Genomic DNA, 12,673 nt, shown 5'->3' on the forward strand with positions numbered 1-12,673 from the left:
TGTTCGAGGCAAAGGGTTAACAGTAAGACACCAAGAAGAAGTGTGCATGCACACGAAAGCTCATACCAAAATAAAAACTTAGTTGGTCTTTAAGGTGCTACTGAAGGAATTTTTTTATTTTACTTCGACCCAGACCAACACGGCTACCTACCTGTAGTAAGACACCAAGGTTGCCATGAAGCCCGTCCTGCCTAGCAGGGATGGAGAGTGCTTAAACCAGGCATCCCCAAACTGCGGTCCTCCAGATGTTTTGGCCTACAACTCCCATGATCCCTAGCTAACAGGACCAGTGGCCAGGGATGATGGGAATTGTAGTCCAAAACATCTGGAGGGCCGAAGTTTGGGGATGCCTGGCTTAAACTTATATGTCATTTTCCTAGGTATACTCATAGAGTGTTCAGATTACGGCTGCAAAGAATGACAGGGTAACGATCATGAAAATTTGGTGGTCCATAAAGACCAAGTCAGAATAAATGCTGAGCAAAAGTGCCTCAACCCCAAATAAGACTATCCCAGTCAGTGTCAGCCAGTTGGTTCATGGATTCCTCCTGTAGCTGATGGAAGCTGTTTCTCTGATTATTATTTTTAGCAGTTCTTTTGTCAGCCACCCCCACCCCATTGGACCACACAAATGAATGATCCCACTAGCAGAATCTTTGTTTATGTTGCTTCATACTAACCCCGTCAGGCATGCAGCGTTGGTAGACAAGGGCAAGAGTGTGTATATCATGAGGGCACATAAACCAGCCCTTCCTCAGTGTTTCTGTGCCTGCTGGTCATGCCTGCTCTGTTGCTGAGCTTTGTGGGCTGAGAACAATGATCCAAAGGGGGTCTGTGCTTTCCTGGTCACACTTTCAAGTCTTCTCATGATCAATGACACTAACGAGGCAGGGTTCCAGATCACAAGAAGGCTTGTAAGCACATCCTGCCCCCCTTCATACCTTCACGCTAAGAACATGAACTATGGGAGTTGAGGAGGTGCACCCAAGAACATTGATGCAAGGCAGATGACTGAACCTATGTCAGGGACTTATTGGGACTGGTGGGCTGAAAGGCAGGGAGGACAACAAGAGGTGGTAGCAGAGTCGATGACAAGCAGAGCCAAATAATATTAGTTTTCTTCCCATCTTCCTCCTTCCTGCTGAGCTTTGCAATGAGGACACTTAGCACTAGGGAGAAGAAAGCTGCCAGGCAGTGCCACTCTCTGGGTAGCTGTAAGCAAGAACACGAGGAAGCGGGTTTGGTGAGGCAGTGTCTTATTTGCTCTGCTTTTAATGTTGCCACATATGAAATACCGTAATGCATGTGAAGACATAAGTAGCAACTGTGCAGAAGACTTGTTTTCAAACTATGTTCGAGGGAGGTCTGAGATTCCTTGGAAGTTTAGCCAGAGGTTTCTTGTGGAAGCTAAAAAATGGGGAGGGGGGAGTTGTTTTGCTGAAAAACAGTTTGTTCATGACAACTGATCTTGGTCTATAATGCATTTTTGTTTGTTTTAGGTAATTATAGCCCACATTTTAGGACACTTCCTCCCAAGGTGGTTTACCAAATCAACATGAAAACCACCATGCAATTAAAGCATCAACATTAATATTTAAAACTAAATAAAGAGGAGAAATATCAGTTAAAACATGGTGAACCAGTGTTTCATTTAAAGAAAAACCTGATAGAATGACAACATCTTCAAGTTTTCAGATTCTTTGGAAGACGGGAGCAGGATACAAATTTGACGAAATAATGGTAATCACCAAAGAGTGAGTTTGATGAAGTTCATGGGGCAGGGTGCTACTAATATGAGTTTGACCAAACTGGTAGGCAATGGAAGACAAGAGTGTCTGGCGTGCTCTGGTCCATGGGGTCATGAAGACTTGGACACGACTAAATGACTAAACAACAACAAATGGGGCAGGGTGTTCTGAAGATATGGGGCCACCACCAAAAAAGTCTCCTGACCATGGTACCTGGCAGCCAAATCTTCCCAATGGCCTGGCCTGTTTGGCACATAAATTGAGTATATTGACTACTCCAGAACACATCAGTAGGGTGAGATTAGCTGTTTTGTCCAGGTACGAAACACACTAGATTTAGTGGCACCTGTACATTGCCTTGATTTTAACTGTGTAAGAAATGAGTGAGATAATCAGGTGTTAGAGTACCAAGGATGAGTGGAATACCATGGTGTTTAATGCTAGCGTACTGCTAGGTCATTGGGATCATTACTTAGGAGAGACCAGGGACTTTCTGCATTCAAAGCCTGCCCATTCCCATTGACCGCTTTATAGCCCTTTCTCAAGAATTATACCAGTCTGCTTCACATTTAACATTTAGATGTATAAAGGTAAAAGTAAAGGGACCCCTGACCATTAGGTCCAGTCATGACCGACTCTGGGGTTGCGGTGCTCATCTTGCATTATTGGCCGAGGGAGCCGGCGTACAGCTTCCAGGTCATGTGGCCAGCATGACTAAGCCACTTCTGGCAAACCAGAGCAGTGCACAGAAACACCGTTTACCTTCCCACTGTAGTGGTACCTATTTATCTACTTGCACTTTGACGTGCTTTTGAATTGCTAGGTTGGCAGGAGCTGGGACTGAGCAATGGGAACTCACCCCGTTGCAGGGATTCGAACCGCCGACCTTCTGATCAGCAAGCCCTAGGCTCTGTGGTTTAACCCACAGCGCCACCCACGTCCCATTTAGATGTGTAGTGTATATCTAAAATCCCTTAATGGTGGATGTAGCAAATACATGTTTGCAAACAGATGTGTCATAATACCAGGAAGTCATTAAAGAGCCTGGCTGGTTGGTTTCTGCGTCTAATGCAGGTATGCTACTGAATACTGTCTGAAATGGCTTTCATTGCACATGGTTTTGTTGTGCTGATGATTAGGATGATATATCTAACATGCTTCCTTTTACTGTTTCCTGCTTATGAAGCTAGTGTGTGTATGTTCAGGATGTAAATTCTATCATTCTGCCAATGAGCAGATCTTGGCACTATGGCATATTATCTTCAGCTAGGGCTTTGATGCCTGAGTGGAATTCAAGTAATTAGAAGGGATTTTAAGGGGGGGGGGAGATATCAAATGACACGTCTATGTCTGTGATTGCTGTCTCTGTTGCCCTCACCTCCACCACTGCCAAATTTGCAAAGGAAATAAATACATCAAGACTGATTAGTTCCCTCCCTAGTCTGCTCTGTCACCCAGCTGGTGCTTTATTTAGGAACTTTCACCTCTTCTTGCAGAGTTTAACTCCAGCTTATATATATATATATATATATATATATATATATATATATATATATATATATATATTTCTTGTACGTCTTACTGACTTTGTGCGCAGTCTTCTAATTAGTTCCTGGATGGTGACATCTCTGACAGCGCCATCGTTCCACCTCGAGCAAAAAAGGAGAAGGGGTTTGAGATCCGCACAGCGACATAAATGGCTAAATCTGCCTTTCTATCTCTGCCTGTCTGCCTCTGCCCGTCTGCCTGCCTGTCTTTTCTTAGGCAGAGGTGAAGGAAGTAGGAGAAGGGCAGTCGATAGCGGCGGTCTGTGTCCAACCTTCGGTTGGGGTTACAGTCAGGTTTCCTGACAGTGGCAGTGGGACCAGATGAAGGGCACAGCTGCACATCTCAGGCAGCAAATTATAAGAACAATTGCTGACAATCTATTTATCAGACATGTGAGGAGTCTAAAAGAAGGAGTGACGAAAGGGCATTGAGGCAGCCTGAGGGAGAGGGAGCAGAAAAAGGGAGAGAGTCTCCAATAAGACTTTGAAGAAATCTGCAAATAAGAATGTTGGAGAATTCTAATGTTAACAGGAGCAGAAATTACCAACTTTGGCTTATTCATCCCATGTCCAGAATGGGAATCAATTCAGCAAATGCAATTGGAATTCATTATGGTTGCTTTTGGGACACAGGTGGCTCTGTGGGTTAAACCACAGAGCCTAGGGCTTGCTGATCAGAAGGTCGGCGGTTCGAATCCCTGCGACGGGGTGAGCTCCCATTGCTCGGTCCCAGCTCCTGCCAACCTAGCAGTTTGAAAGCACGTCAAAGTGCAAGTAGATAAATAGGTACCACTCCAAGCGGGAAGGTAAACAGCGTTTCTGTGTGCTGCTCTGGTTCACCAGAAGCGGCTTTGTCATGCTGGCCACATGGAAGCTGTACGCCGGCTCCACTGGCCAATAATGCGAGATGAGCGCTGCAACCCCAGAGTTGGTCACAACTGGACCTAATGGTCAGGGGTCCCTTTACCTTTACCTATAGTTGCTTTTAGTCTGCAATTGATACTTAATTGACACCACCCCCAAATGCAGTGTGTTTCCTTTGCATTGAAATGAATGGTGTGGAATAGTACGATAATAACATATTGAATTACGTCACAGTGGACAGCGAGATGAATGATGTAGTTTTTGTTAGAAGCTGAAGTGCAGCGGAATGGAAACAATGCTCCCATGGGTTGGAATGGAAACTCATCCTTCCTTCCTTCCTTCCTTCCTTCCTTCCTTCCTTCCTTCCTTCCCATCTTGGATCTATACTAGCCCACTTTTAAAGAGGGCTGCTGTGTGTTCACCAGATTCACCACCTTCTGATCATAAGCGATGAAAACTTGAGCTACATAGTCTGTACCAGGGAGCAGTTTTTTTATTAGTTGTGCTATGAAGCTGCAACTGTTTGAAAACAGTTTTCTGTCTGAGGTATTACTGCCTCTATATGAGGTTGTGGGGGCAGGTGGTGGGTTGTGAACAGGAAAAATCAGGCTTTGAGTCCTTGGTCAGCTATACAGTTTTTGGTTGTTGGGGTGTTTAGGTTCTGAAATCTGAGTAGTTCTGCTCAGTCAGGACTTCAAATCCCATAATGTATTCTTATTTAGTTATTGACTGGGAAGAGCGGCGGACTGTCTTGCAATTGTATAGTGGTGTAATTGTGCAAATATCTTTCCCTCTGGCCTGTGGGGTCCTGCCGTATTTTGAGGAGGGGCAGTGGGGAGTCTTTGTTGTCTTTGACTTTTTCATAAAATTCTAAATAAAAGTAATTTTGAAAGGATTTTTTAAAAAAAATTCTACCACCCTTTTTTACGTAATGACTTATTCTGCAGACTTGTGCAGTGTTAAAACTGTACCATTTCCTTTTTTAAAAAAAAGGAAATAAAATAACTAACATTTCAGTTTCTCCCTGAAATAATTCCAGTACACCGTTCCAGAATCTAATCCTATTCTGTCCTGCCAAGTTCTGATCTGGAAAGCATATCCAAAATATAACACCACAAAATCTGGGGTGGAATACGGTTGAGTCTGATTCTGTGAACATCCTTAATTGGTTGAATTTGAGAGCCAGTTGCCTGTCTCCAGCCGATCCAACCTTGTAGCATTGTGAAGATCAAGCAAGATGACCCGTTGTGTAGTTCACTCTGAGGAATGTGGCACAGATGTGATAAATCAAAATAGGGAATGAAATTAAATATGCAGTAATTAGTAATTTTTGTGATAAACATTGTCTCCAGTTATTATGGGTTAAAACTAAAACTCCATCCTTTTTCTTGTGGTTATTTGCACTTTCCTGTGTAGTTGTATAAACAACCTTTTCTTTGGACTCTACTAAGTGAGTATCCATATTAAGTAAAAGAGAATATGATAGTAATAGCCTATCCATCTGACAGGGCAGCATACCTCATTTTTAAAAATTGTGGCCAGGGGGTGGGAGTGGGCGCGATATGGTTGTTTCATTATCTCAAGAGGCATTAATATAGAGGTACTGATACTGCACACATTTAGTTACATTTCATCGAAGAGAGTGATTTAACTGAATTATATTAACTAGATTACAGCTCTTCAGTTCACAGCATGAATCTTTTGCAGGGTCCAAACAGGCCAGCACCCCAGCCCATAATGATCTCCCAGTGCCTGATCTCTGTTCACAGTACAGACCACAAGCAGTTTAGGTGTAGTAGTGTGTATGGATCAAAAGATACTTAGGTTGCAGTCCTATGTGCACTTTTCTGGAGGTAAGTCCCTTTCGCCTCCCTGAGATTTCACTATCTGTAGACATGTATGTATCTCCAGCTTCCGGGGACTTTGCTTTCCAATATACACAGTGTGAATGGAAAACAAATATCTGTTGAGATAGACTTTATAGAGACTCCAATTGAAGTCCCCAATATGGTGCCCATGGACACTAGGGTGTCCTTGGACACACTCTCTGGGCACCCATCAAGGATGTGCCGTCTATCTATTTTTAGCTCTGGAAGGGTGCATTTTTTGGGGGGGGTAACTTCAGAGATGGAAGCCCCATTCGGTATCTGAGGAACTGTTTACAGGTAGGTAGTCGTGTTGGGGAACTGTTGCCATCAATGTGGTCAGGGCAAACCTGTTCCCTCTTGAACTCCCTCAGGCCCAGTCATGAGTAGAACCAGTATTGTGCTTCTTCTTTCTTTGGCGATCACTCGTAGCCGAGTAAGATTGTCTTCCATAAACACGATTTTAACAATGGGTCCGTAAACGTCCTTCCACAGTGGGGACATTGCTTTCCAGGCAAGAGTTGTTCATGGAGTGGATTTGCCAAGCGTGCCTTCCTCTTAGCTCATTTCTCCCTTGCATCCTGAATTTGGGATGGGTTTTTGGAAGATGCCTGTGCGTGATTTTGTTTTATGTGTGTAGATCGGTGCACGCTGACCAACGCACAGTCTTCGCAGTAGGGCTCTGTTCCGATGGCATGAAGTAGTCATGACAAACCGGTAGATTCCTATCTGCTGCAGCCTTTATCCGCCTTTACAGCCTTTGCAACAGACCACTTGTTATCATCCGCCTGTTCTGCCGTTGAGGACTTCTTGGATCATTCTTTGTCTTGCTCCTTTGACCTTACCGCCTTGGGTGACCCTGCTGGGAGTACGAGATGGCTTCGCTCACAAGGGTCATAGGAACATGCAATCCCACTCACCATGACAAGGTTATGATCCAGCGAGTAGGTACAGTGTTGTGCAGTAGTTAGAGCACTGGACTAGGACCTGGGAGACTAGGGATCACTTGGCCATGAAGCTTAATAATAATAATAATAATAATAATAATAATAATAATAATAATAATAATAAATTTATTATTTATACCCCGCCCATCTGGCCGGGTTCCCCCAGCCACTCTGGGCGGCTTCCAACAGAATATTAAAATACAGAAATCCATCAAACATTAAAAGCTTCCCTAAACAGGGCTGCCTTAAGATGCCTTCTAAAGGTCTGGTAATTGTTATTCTCTTTGACCTCTGGTGGGAGGGCATTCCACAGGGTCGGTGCTACTACCGAGAAGGCCCTCTGCCTGGTTCCCTGTAACTTGGCTTCTTGTAGCAAGGGAACTGCCGGAAGGCCCTCGGCGCTGACTTCAGTGTCCGGGCAGAACAATGGGGGTGGAGACGCTCCTTCAGGTATACTTGATGGGTGACCTTGGGTCAGTCACTGACTCTTTCAGCCTAACCTACCTCACAATGTAGTTGTGGGGATTAAATGAAGAGTTAGGGGGGGGGGATCATGTACTCCACATTGAGCTCCTTGGAGGAAAAGTGGCATATAAATGTAAATTAATCAATGCATACAATTAAGTAAATTAAAATAAACTGAAAGGCAGAAGAAAATGCACTTTTTGTCCCTCAAGCCCATAAAATCCATTTTCTATTCGGGTTATACATTCTGTGGCCATCAGTCAGCGAAGCAAAAGGTTTTTCTATAGCCCTCATCAGATAATGAATCCCAAGCCCCTTGGCTGACCTACCACAGCTGTGGAGGGCGGGAAAGGAATGCTGATATTAGTCAGCTTGTAAAGCTGATGCACCAAAACTCCTCACTGGAGGCTTTCAGCTGGAGGAATCCAAGAAGCATGCCTAATTTGCCCATGCATTTACATAGATTATGGTTTTTTGATGACAGAAGCAATTACCTTCCTGGGTAGATTGGATGGGCACTGCTGGCTGGTCAAGTTCCACAATGCATCGTCAGTAACAGGTGTAAATGTGCTGGGTTGTTATCAAAATGCTTGCTGAGAAGAAAGCAGCAGATAGCTCCATCCATCGATTTATCATCCCCTCGTTCAACCGTCTGCTTGGTTAATCACCCATACCTGTGCATCTCTTCACCATCCTGCATTATGAGAGGCATAAACACAAGCATGATATGAAAGCAATTTAAGACAACAGCAGAAACTTGCCTGTAGGGAAGCAAAGGCATAGATCTGTGTTTTACAGCCTTTACCGAGCCCCTCTGTGCTCTTTGGGATGCAGAGTTAATGGGCTCTGCTAAATTTAGTTCACTGTGAGATGCTGCCGCCACTTCACCAGTTTTTTTGTTTTGCAAAAAAACAAACAAACCCCAAACCCAACAAATCCATGATGGCGAGATGAGTCAGCCTTCGCGTCACACATGTGCTTCAGCTTTGCATTCAGTAAATAATTGGGATGTAATGACTAAAGGGCTGTCGCTCGCACAAAAGGCTTTGGTGACAGCCAGGAAAAGAGCTGTCTGTCAGAGCAAGACAGACTCAGAACAACACATTCCTCCAAGAGACAACTCATCAATAGTAATAGTTCTGGGGCTGTTTTATTTTCATCAAGTGGGACTTGGGGCTTCCGATATCCTCAACTGCTTCGCGAAGAGTGCTTACACCTACTGCTAGGTATATATATATATCCTTCGATACAGGGATGGATTCCTGTGCAATGTACATTATCATAAACACCGTCATTGGGATGTTTCCAATATAATCAGAGATCTACAACCTCTCCTAGACAATGACAGTTCTCTTTCTGAAACTCTGGGAGGAAGACCTTTCATTGCCTACAGACAGCCACCCAATCTTAAACAACTCCTCACCACAATAATACCACCACCAGACTTAACATGGACACTGGTACCAGAGCCTGCAATAAACCCAGATGCCAACTTTGCTGCCACATACACTCGGACAACACCATTATTGGCCCCAACAACATCAAACATACCATCTCAGGACAATTTAATTGCTCATCTTCTAACATTGTGTATGCCATCAAATGCCAACAGTGCCCTTCAGCTCTCTATATCGGACAAACAGGCCAAACCCTATGCCAAAGGATAAATGGACATAAATCTGACATCAGGAACCAGAAGACAGAAAAACCAGTAGGAGAACACTTCAATCTCCCAGGACATTCTATACAAGATCTCAAAGTAGCTGTCTTCCTACAAAAGAATTTCAGAAATAGACTGGAAAGAGAGGTTGCTGAACTGCAGTTTATCACCAAACTTGGAGCCACGGAGAAACCTGGTTTAAACAAAGACATTGGATTCTTATCTCATTATACATGATAAAGCTATCTTTAGCCATCTCACCCATTGCTTTTCCTGTGGGGCCAATTTGCAGTCGTAAACAGTCGTAAATTATTCCTGCAAGACCAAATGTGGTCATAAACAGGTCCGGTTTCCCACCACCCTTTTGAGTGGTGCCCCCCCACCCTCTCATTATATGTGGGGATCTGGGAACTTCTGTTTAAGTGTATCTGAAGAAGTGTGCATGCACATGAAAGCTCATACCAATGACAAACTTAGTTGGTCTCTAAGGTGCTACTGGAAGATTTTTTTTTTTTAATTTTGTTTCGACTACACCAGACCAACACAGCTACCTATCTGTAACTCAAATATAGCAATAAGCTAAAGTCACTTAGTAGTGCATCTGATCTGCTGGTGAAATATTTTGCAGCAGTGGAACGTTGCTACGCAATAGAATGTATAAGAGAAAGTCTGTAGTAACCAATGTAAATTTTGTAAAGTTCTTTATATCATATTTTGAATTTTAGCTAATATTTAAATCTAATTAGCATTCAACTATTTGTTTGCTAACTGCCTTGATCTTCCCTACAAAAGAAGTATCAAGAAGTATGACACTGGTAGTTTAGATGCTTTTTGTTTTTTGTTTTTGGGTTTTGAAAGCTGTGAACCGTGAAAGAGTTGTGCAACCTCAATAATTTATCTGTAATTGGATACATGTTTTCTTGAAAAGTATGAATCAGCTCCCACCCACCCCCCAATCTTTGGCAATATACATAAAAAAGCTAATGTTTCATGGGCAAGGGGTCAAACCTATAATAATGTTTTTCGGAACTGGGTAGAAAACATTTTCTGGCAAATGAGCCAATGTCATGTGACCAGTTTAACATGTAAAAATGCACTGATGGACAGCCTTAAACAAACACCACCAAAACATGTCCCTGTGCACATACAGATCACTTTGCATTCACAAGTGGCTGGTCAGCATCAAGTCAATGCGGGAAGTTGTAATGCCCACGGGGATATTACATTTAGCTATGACAACAATTTGTTTCTTTTCAACCCAATATTTATCACTAGTGTCATTCAGCCCGTTCAGTAAATGGGCGCTAGCCGGGCGGGAACGGAGGGGAAGCCCTGGGACCGCGCAGGCGTCACCTCCGTCGAGCGCCTGAGGCCCACCGGCCCCTCCTCCACCTCCTCCCGCTGTCCTGAGTGGTGACGGCCTCCTCCACCTCCCTGCTGCAGTGGAGTGACGCAGGGTGGCGAGGCGGGAGAGCGAGGGGCGGCGCACTTACCTGAGGCGCGCTGCAGGAGGCAGCGGCAGAGGCCTCTTCCTTCTCCTCAGGAGAAGGGAGGTGGAGGAGGCCGTCGCCACTTGGGACAGCGGGAGGAGGCGGAGGAGGGGCCGGTCTCTGCGCTCCAAGTCTCTGCGTCCAATCCCTGTGTCCGTGGGGCACATGCGCAGTCCGTGGGGCACATCCGCAGGGACACAGGGACTGGACGCAGGGACACAGGGACTTTATTATATAGGATTATATCTATAATGTCACAGATGTCTCCCTCTCTCTCTTTTTAATGCTGATGAATATCATATTGTATCATCACCTGGCTATCAGATTTTCTTTTTAGTCTCCCAGTCTCAAAATCAACAATAACAAAATTGCCAATTGACACCAGCCACCTTCAGTGGCTGCTTCTGCACTTTATTTCAGCATAATCACATAGGGACATTATTCCCTGTGTTTGTGGTGTTTATTTTAAATTATCTTAACATTCACTTTACACTTTCTGTTCAAGAGTGCCTTCAGCAGGGTCCTGTTGTTCCCCGAGGCAGGGCAGCTCCTGGGGTGAGTTTTTGTATCACTAGATCGGGGACAGAGGCTCTCTGACACATGGGTCAATCTTGGCCCACCAGATTTCCCAGCTTTGCCCATGAGGCCACTATGGGAAAGCCACAGCAACACCCCCTACACCTGTTGCCATGCAGGTAAAGGCAGGGCTTGAGTGAGCAGTGATTAAGACAGCTGCCTTACACTGAGACAGACTATTGGTCTCTCTAGCTCAGTATTATCTACAGTGGTTTCCCAAACTTGGGTCTCCAACACCCTAAATCAGGCATCCCCAAATTTTGGCCCTCCAGATGTTTTGGACTACAATTCCCATCTTCCCCGACCACTGGTCCTGTTAGCTAGGGATCATGGGAGTTGTAGGCCAAAACATCTGGAGGGCCGCAGTTTGGGGATGCCTGCCCTAAATGCTAAAACCTTTGTATAAGCAACTTTTAGCATCAAACTTTTGAAATTCTGAACTTGTAGCACCCCACAAGTATTTTGTGACTTGAAAATAATGATTGTTGCTGCTGTTGTTACGAACTTTGTTCATCGGATTATTCCAAGCACAACAAGAGCTTTTTTTTTTTTAAAAAAAAAAAAAAGCTAAATCCCTTCCTGCCACATTATTGGGGAAAGCAGTTGGGTTGGTGCTTGCCAAAATTTAGGTGTGAAGAAGTATTAATTAGAAAATAAAGTGAACTGAGTTTAAAACTGCAGAAGGAAAAAGATGAATTTGCCCTTTGTTGTTATTGAATTTGGTGGCATCACTTTCACATTCAATTTCTCCACGTGGTTTTCTGAGCAAGCAAGAAATTACAGTGCAAATGTGATTTTAGGTTATTTTTTTGGCCCAACAAGCATCCTGTATTAGCTTACCCTTGATTAATATTGCACTGGGTTGATGGAATCCTCTGAGGGCTGCTTGGCGCTGAAATGAGATTGTTAACCAACAGAATGTGTTGATACTTGCTTCCTGTGCCGCTCCCCCCTTTTCCATTTGTATTCAATTTAGTCTTAATAGAAGTGCCTTAAATGGAAACAAGTCTATTAATAACATGAAAAAAAATAAAGCTGAAATAGTCGTCATCATCCTTCAGCTCTTATAGGGGAAGTTTTTCATCCATCAAACTAAAAGCTGCTTATGATGGTGTTTTGCTTGCATTCGGGTCCATTTCACAAAGGGGGGGGGGACTTGGATATAAGAGGAACCAAGAAGCTTGTAATTTATTTGGGGTGAGGGGAGGGAATGAATACCCCAAATGATCATGAATGCAAGTGAATCCAGATAACTGTTTATCAAATTATTAGGAGGGTATGGGAGTTCTTAAAGGGGAGCCCTTAAAGGTGAAGATTAACTCCTCCAGATTCTAATGGAATCATATACACCAGGCATCCCCAAACACGGCCCTCCAGGTGTTTTGGGACTACAACTCCCATCATCCCTAACTAACAGGACCAGTGGTCAGGGATCGTGGGAATTGTAATCCCAAAACAGCTGGAGGGCTGAGTTTGGGGGTGCCTGATATACGCCCAGTGACTTTTAAAAA

At 44.0% G+C, this 12,673-nt stretch overlaps 1 protein-coding gene across 7 annotated transcripts in view; it reads left to right on the forward strand.

Annotated features, from left to right (window-relative positions):
• The window catches only part of OPCML (opioid binding protein/cell adhesion molecule like), a 775,348-nt gene that overhangs the window by 620,558 nt on the left and 142,117 nt on the right, over window positions 1-12,673 (forward strand). The window lies entirely within an intron of this gene.

Source organism: Zootoca vivipara, chromosome 14, assembly GCF_965207765.1.
Source record: "Zootoca vivipara chromosome 14, rZooViv2.hap1.1, whole genome shotgun sequence".
NCBI classification, from domain to species: domain Eukaryota; kingdom Metazoa; phylum Chordata; class Lepidosauria; order Squamata; family Lacertidae; genus Zootoca; species Zootoca vivipara.